The 7867-nt window shown below is 39.0% G+C and overlaps 1 long non-coding RNA gene across 1 annotated transcript; it reads left to right on the top strand.

Annotated features, from left to right (window-relative positions):
* The first annotated feature begins 23 nt into the window (after nucleotides 1–23).
* On the top strand, nucleotides 24–3532 carry LOC148107848 (uncharacterized). The gene is made up of 3 exons (XR_015721509.1): nucleotides 24–81; nucleotides 1860–1904; nucleotides 3396–3532. It is a non-coding gene; the product is annotated as an uncharacterized LOC148107848 (long non-coding RNA).
* The last annotated feature ends 4335 nt before the right edge of the window (nucleotides 3533–7867 follow it).

The raw sequence follows: 7867 nt of genomic DNA, 5'->3' as shown, positions 1-7867 counted from the left end.
GCGGCGTTAATGGGCCGAAGACGCAACGTGAGGCAATGGTTGCTTCGGAAGCTCTCTCAGTTTTGCCGTCTGTTCTCTGAGGTTAGGGAATTGGGAGCTCCCTGGGCCATTTCTTACAAGATACAGGTTCAACTGACTTAGACTGTGTTCGCAAATCTCTGCGCCTGTGCGTGAGGCCAAATTTTTGCACCCCACTCCTCTAATCCCTGGAGAAGTGAATGAGTTACAAGAACCTCAAGAACAGAACCTTTATTTATAGTCTCACGTTTTATGTGATTTCTTTTGTTCAAGTGAAATCTGTTCCGAAATGCATCTCTTTTATTATAAACTATAAACATAGGTATGTTTATTCAAGTAAAATGTAGGCTTCCAGGAGGATGTTTGTAAATTTTCTGAGGGAAGAAACAGTGTATTTCTTGTATCCTTATTGTCAGCCACAGTTTAGGTGCTCAGTTTTTAAAGTGGATTTATTGGTCTAGTCTTTGAGAGCCTGTGATTTCTTAGACTGAAGGGTCTCAGCCTTCAGTTTTCAGGTGTGTGTGTGTGGGAACACCCAAAGTATTGTTTTTTTGACCAACCAAGTGAAAAATGTGAGCCGGGGAAATAGGATAAGGCACACCGACATCCCAGCTTGCTAGTGATGTGAAACACACCACTGTAGGTTGTTTTCATGCAGTGAGCCTATCTGTGGTCCTTCCTACCACTTCCGTTCTGCTCTGCAACCAGGTAGGGTTTTGCTGCTCACTAAAATCAAGTCAATCTTAGAACTAAGGTATGGGAGAAAGGCAAAAACAAGGGTTAATCAGCTCAGCTGTGTCTGCAGGTCACATTCAATTGTTCTTTTGTTACTTTGCTCTTGGTACTTTGCTAAGAAATAATGAAAAAAAAAATCTCTGCTTTGAAAGAGCTCACAGACTAGTGAGAGAGGAGTAAACAGTTAATCACACTGTGGTGTGATAAATGCCATAAAAGAAACACAAGGGTGTGAACAGGATAAAATGAAAGGCATGAAAGCAGGGGCATTTGGGAGGAGATTAATGCTTGAATTGAGCTGTCATATGGAAAAATAACTTGATACACTGGTGGCCTCCAAGTGCACTACTAGTTAAGCCATCCTAGGGGTAATAAAACAGAAGGCTCACAGACCAAATTAAAATGCTTGAATAATCTGGTTTATTGAATCAATTTAAATACCCAGTGAGAAGTAAGGGAAATAATTGGAGTAAGTTGACACACTTAGGATAGGGTGTAAGCAAGTGGAAGGACGACATCACTTGAATCATGAGTTATGCAATATTCATATGTTCTGTCTGCCACATCAGCCTTTCCACTGATGATATGCTTATGAGGACTAGGTTGAGGTTATAGCAAGGACGCCCACAGGTGGAAAGTGCTTTGGGCCAGTGGCACACCCTGCTCTGTTGGATATGCAGGGAAACATGCCTGGCCACAACCAGAGCCTACTATTAGTTTGATGAACAGACCACTGATCTTATTTGCATTTCTTGGATAGAATACATACATATGAGACTATACTAGGTGTCATGGGTAGCTAATTTAGGGCTAACAAAGCTTTCAGGCCAGAGATGGCACAGCTATTCATACCTTAGTTTTTCTACCCCTTTTTGACTGTAAGTGACCCTCTTCCATCATGTTTTTTATTTAACTTTGGCATGCCTTATAGTTTACTAACTTACTATGTATATTTAACACAATTCTGCCTATGTTTCACAAAGTACATAGTTACTCATATTCTATATATAAAACATCCTAGGAGTTTTGCATTTATCTCATAAGCTACTAGTGTACTTAACACTTCTTCTGACTAACAGTTCTTATGACTTTCTTCCATCCTTAAGGAAACTGCAAGGAATTCAGTATAGTTGGAGTGAGAAGCTGGAGAGGTAAGTAAAGGACAGATAGTACCCTTTCTGTGGCATATTAGAAATACTAGATTTTATACTGAAGAAAACTAAAACTATAAGGAGAGTGGAAAATAGGGAAGAGGTGCAGTCCTGGGCTGGAGGGACCAGGTGGAATCTCTTGCCCTAAGGCAAGTGATTAATAATAAGGGCCTCAATCAACTAAAGCAGTGGCTCTATGGGGTTAGAAGGTGATTGCCCCGACGCCTCCAAGACATTTGGTGATGTTTGGAGACATTTTTGGTTTTTCAAACTAGGGGGTGCTACTGATAACTACTGGGGTAAAGACAGGGAAACATCTAAACATCCTACAATGCACAAGACAATCCCTCACAACAAAGAACTGTTGTGATATCAGTAGTGCCAGGATTGAGAAGCCCTGAAGTAAGGGATTTAAGGAAGCATAGAGCGGATAGAGGTTAAGCTATTAGATTTTGTTGGATTTTATAACTGATTAAATATAGAGGTGAGGAAGAAGGAGAGAATGATTTTAGGGTTCTTGCTTAGGTAACTAGGAGGACAAAGGGTTAGGGAAAATAGAGACAAAGAATTAAATGTTAGGTATTTAAGTTTGAGACATCCCCAAGATGTGCAGTAAGCAGTTGGAAGATAACAGAGAGGAGATGAGAACAAAATTGAGAATCTTCTTAATAAGAAATGTTTGTACCAGATTAGATTAGAATCTCTACAGATAAACTCTAAGAATCTGCATTTTTGGCAGGCAATTTGGTGATCTTGCAGCATGCCAAAATTTGAGAACAATAGTTTTAGGTCTCAGAAGAGAGGTCTGAGGCGCAAACAGTGAGGTAGCAGGAACACAAGGGAACAGCAGAGTCCCAAAAACCACAGAGAGAGTTGAAAGCAGGGCTTTTAATAGTACAAGAGGTTGCTATAAAGCAGTACTGGTCATTAGAAGTATAATGCAAGTCACGTTTTCTAGTTGCTGTATTACAAAGGTAAAAAAGCAGGTGAAATTGATTTTAGAACTCTACTTTGTTTAACCCATTATATCTAAAACATTTGAACATGTAATTCGTGTAAAATTAATAAGGTATGTTATATCCTTTTTTCATACAAAGTCCTAGAAATCTGGTGTGCCTTTCATACCTCTAGCACCTCTTGATTTGAACTAGCCACAGTTCAGGTACTCAGTAGCTACAGGTGGCTAGTGGCTACCATGTTGGATAGCACAGCTGTAGAAGGTCCAGTAAGAAAAGAACTAAAGTGTAATCTTAAGCCAGAGTAATAAGGGTGGTTATGGATAGTGTGATAAGAACTCTATCAGTGAAGAAGCCAGAATATGCCCAGGTAAAGGATGGGAAGTTAGAGATGATAACAGCTACCATAGGGAACATTTTTGAGAATATTTGCTAGTAATAATATAGTATGAGAGGCTTTTTTTTTTTGTACTTTTGAGTATGAATTTAAGATCAGACAGCATAATTCAGTTTTTTTTAATGTAAAATTTAACAGTTATATTTGAACTTCTGCTTGTACGGAATTGCCTTCCCCCTGGAGACAACTAGAAAATTGGGCATAATATATGAAGTGGCTGTTTTCAGACATTGGACCACAAGCAATACATAATTGTGATCCCTGAGAGAAGAGAAATGAGGTAAGTCCTACAATGACTCCACCCTACTACCTGGAAGGCAGACAAGGAGGAAATTTAAACAGAGACCAGTAGTTTCACTGAATGGAGGAGACAGAGATGGGAATTGAGGAAAGCCAAGGAGAAGATATCAGAGAGGAGGAAGTGGCACAGAGAGGGGTCTGTCTGCCCAGGTGTAGCTTTCCCCTTGTCCTTTGGCTGATTATTGATCTGTGCAATGAAGACTGAAACTATGAGACCTGGCACCAAAAAGCAGTAGGCCAAACACCTTCTGATGCTTACACAGAGCTGGGAATGGTTTGTGTTCCCATCTGCCAGAGTAGAGAGACCTTGTAATACACACATTTCTACCAATCAAAACAAGAATAGTTGGAGCCTGGTGAACTTGCTCGCTCTTTCTTTCAGGTCTCTCTGCTTAGGCTTGTTTGGTCTTTCTCATAGCATAGTAACCATAGGGTATCTGGGTTTATTACATGGTGGCTCAGAGCTCCCAGTGCTTGTGTTCCAGCAAGGTGAAAACTGCTTAGCCTTGTGTGACTTATCCCCTAGAGTCATGTATTGTCACTTCCACCTCATTCTGTTGATTATATGCAAGTCATTGAGCTTGGTCCAGATTCAAGGGGTGGGAACATAGCTCCTACCTCTTGATGGGAGGAATATAAAAAAATTTGCAGATATGTTTAAAAACTGCATAAAATGGCATAGTCTAGTACCAAATCTAATAACTACCATAATTTCAAAGTAGTTATGAATATAGATAATATTTTAAGATATCTGTTACAACTTTAATTGATACAAAAAATCTGTGATTTCTATTGGTGAGTTTGAGGTATTGTAGACACAATTAATACTGCAACAGTACTATTATAATAGTTACAGCAGTTCTGTGACACCAGCTGGGAGATAGTGTCAGGTCCCACAGGTTAAGGGTTCAGTCCTACAAGACTGCCCCTTCTCCACATCAGATGCTAATCATAAGGGCTTCTGATCCACTGGCTATAAATCAGAGGTTCCCATCATTTCCTTCTTAGGTTAATTTGATAGAGTATCTTACAGAACTCAAGAAAACATTTTACTTAATAGATTACCAGTTTATTAGAAAATGGTATAACAGGAACCACTAGGTAAGATGCACAGGACAAGGTATGTAGGAAGAGGCACAGAGAACTTCCATGCCCTCACTGGGGCACACCACTTTCCTAGAACCTTGTATGTGTTCACCGACCTGGGAGATTTTCTGAACCTTGTGTTTTGGGTTTTTAGGGCCTCATTAAATAGATATGATCTATTAAATCACTGGCCACTGGTGACTAGCTTAATCTCCAGCCCCATTTCCCTCCCAACCTTTGTAGCTTTTCAGTAGTCCCTTCGTTAACATAAACTGTGGTGTGGTTTAAGGAGCTTGTTATGAATCACAAAAGACACTTTAATTAAACTGACCACTTAGAAAATTCCAAGGGTTTTAAATTCCTGCTAGAAAAGGAGACCAAGACCAAATATAAATTTCTTTTTATAGATTACAGTATCACAATATCACCATACCCTTCACATATATATGTATATATCTCATTTATACACACACACACACACACACACACACACACACGTTCACGCAGGCACCCGCGCATATAGAAAGTACCTGGCACACAGTGAGCTCTCAGTAACTGGTAGCTATAATTACTCTTGCTGCTATTTATGAACCTCCAATTATATCTGGAAACACTGGAGTGATCAGCTCACATATGTTCTGTCATTCATGACATGCTATGTTCTAATCTTGAAAGATGGATATTAACCTGAATTATTATTTGTTGTTATTTGATCCTGCATCTTCTGCCTTCCCTCTCACCACTTTGTACCTGTTCCCTCGGAACAATATGTAAGAGTCAATTGATTTAAAGAAATGCGTTATAGGGAGTTTAACGACTGGACAATAGGACAGATTGAAGCTGCATTTTTAGCTTCTGATTTTTCTCATTTGAAGCAAAGATTTCAGACTGTTGTGGGGGTGGCGTGGGGGAAGGAAATGCAGATCTGTTCACAGCTGCTACTCAAAATACTAGCCATATAACCAGGAGAGATTTTGGCTCAAATTAAAATCCCGGGGCTCTTCATTGCCATCATAATCATTATTGTATCAATTAAGATTCGTTTGCATGTCCACAGTGTGTTTGGCACTATATCAAGGAAGGAAGCTGATGATCACAGAAACGGTTTCGACCCTTTTGCTTATGTCTGAGAATGGCCCAAATGGTATAAAGAAAAAGCAGAAATAAATCATTAAAATTTTGTAATTCAACAGCACTTGGAATCATAAAATATTAGAACTGGAAAAGGATCCAACAATTCTGTTGCACAGCTTCTTCATGTAGAGGTTGATAAAACCCAGCTCCAGAAATAGTAATATTATACAACCAATATATAAGTGACAATTAGTAACGATTACACAACCAGTAAGTAATAGGGAAAGCCAAGACTCATACCCATGTCATCTAACTCAAAATGCAGTGTTTCCCCTGCTTAATCAGCCTACACCACAATCTATGAGTAAGAATCATATTCTTAGAAAACCAGAAAATATAATATTACATATAACTCTCTTTTGAATTACTTTCTTTGAAAATTAGGAGTCAAGCCCTTCGAGTCTACATGTTTTGGCCTTTCTGTATCGGCCATTACTAATGAGAGGACTGCGTACTGATGGTTTTGGTGGGGATGTTTTGGCCTGAGAGGGGACTTATTTAGATGAACAATATGAACAGTTGTAAATATTTTTAGGGATTATATGAGAGAACCCTCATTAGGCCTTTGGGCAGATCTTTGAAGAGCAATACTGCTTAGGAGCCAGCAGAGGGAGAGCAGAACATTGTTTTGCCAATTTCATCAAGTTCCTCCTTGCTGCTTTACCTTTTGTTCATTTTTTTGCACATATTTGATATATTCCTTGACGGTGATGAGAAAAATACTACCTTTTCCTGCTTTTTTGGGGAAGGTAGAGAATGCCTGTGTCAATGAATTGGGGTTTTATTTAACTTAATGGTCAACAGACTATCAAATGAGCTGGGTTTGGAAAATCCTTAAGCATGTTAGGAATTTATTTGTGTGGCTTTCACATGCTTTTCTGCATAATATTGGGTAACTTAAGTGATTTTAAATATACATAATCAAATATATAGATTATCTTTTAATATTACTTTAAAGAGAAACTGACAATGTAATAAGATTTGGAAGTGTCTCATGATTTTGCTCTGTAAGAGGATGAATGTAAACTGAATCTAGAGAAAGTTTGAAATGGTGACTTTTTATGTCTAGAGTTTTAGAAGTAAAGTTCACATGTCAGTTGAAGTAATCGTCTACTTGTTTTTCCAGAAATCTCCAGTAAATTCATTATTGCTTTGTTTTTGTATCTTCAGAGTTTGGGATATAAAACTGAATGTGGTACACACTTGTCCTCACAGAGTTCATGAGAGATTGATAAAGAAACAGATCATTGAAAAATATAATGGCAGTAGTAGACAATGAGGCATGTGGGTGGGACAGTAAGAGTGTATGGAATGCAAGCATCCAACCCAGTAAGGGGATCTGGAGTGATTCCTGGAGGAGGGCCACCTGCGCTAAGTCACAAAGGATGAGTGGGAATGTAGTCTATTCAATGCATTTTTTAATCTTCCCTCCCATATCCACATGGTTGTGTTGAGAGCAGCCATTCAGTAAACTATTACTCTGCATTCCTAGGCTAACCATTTTTCACAAGTGGATACCAGAAACATGCTGGGCCAATCAGTGTCCCTCCCTAGGATTTTTCAACATAGGACCCAGTGAAACTTGAGAACTGTCAGCTGCTTTGTTTTCTGCCTTTTGTCAGACGAAAACAACCATAATAACCTTGACGTTACATTGACACACATAAGTTGAGGCACAGACAAGCTCTGGAGAGAGTGCATCCTCCCAGCATTCAAGCCTCTGATTCTCTTATTGCCCACAGTATATGTGCAGCTACTTCCCTGTTCTGTTTCATGAGACACCTCAGTATCCATATAAGTTTATCTTTTTTCTTAAACTAGTATGAGTTAACTTTCTTTCCTTTGAATCCCAGCTGGTATAAAGAGTTACCAAGGCAAAGAGAGGGTGAAGGACATTTCGGGGGCTGCAGGAGCAAAGACATAGAAACATTAAAAAGCATGGCCTGCATAGAGAAATATAAATAGTTCAGTATTGTTAAAAAATAAAATGAAAGAGAGAAAGAGTGCTAGCAGATGAAGTGGGAAATCTGTCATTTTAGGGAATTTAGCTTTACCCTGAAGGCAATGAAGAGCCACAGAATAGTTTTCAC

This window comes from Ursus americanus, chromosome 24 (genome assembly GCF_024610735.1).
Source record: "Ursus americanus isolate L20-20 chromosome 24, mUrsAme1.1.p, whole genome shotgun sequence".
NCBI lineage: Eukaryota > Metazoa > Chordata > Mammalia > Carnivora > Ursidae > Ursus > Ursus americanus.
The sequence above is the reverse complement of the archived record's forward strand: the minus strand, read 5'-3'. Positions and strand labels throughout refer to the sequence as shown.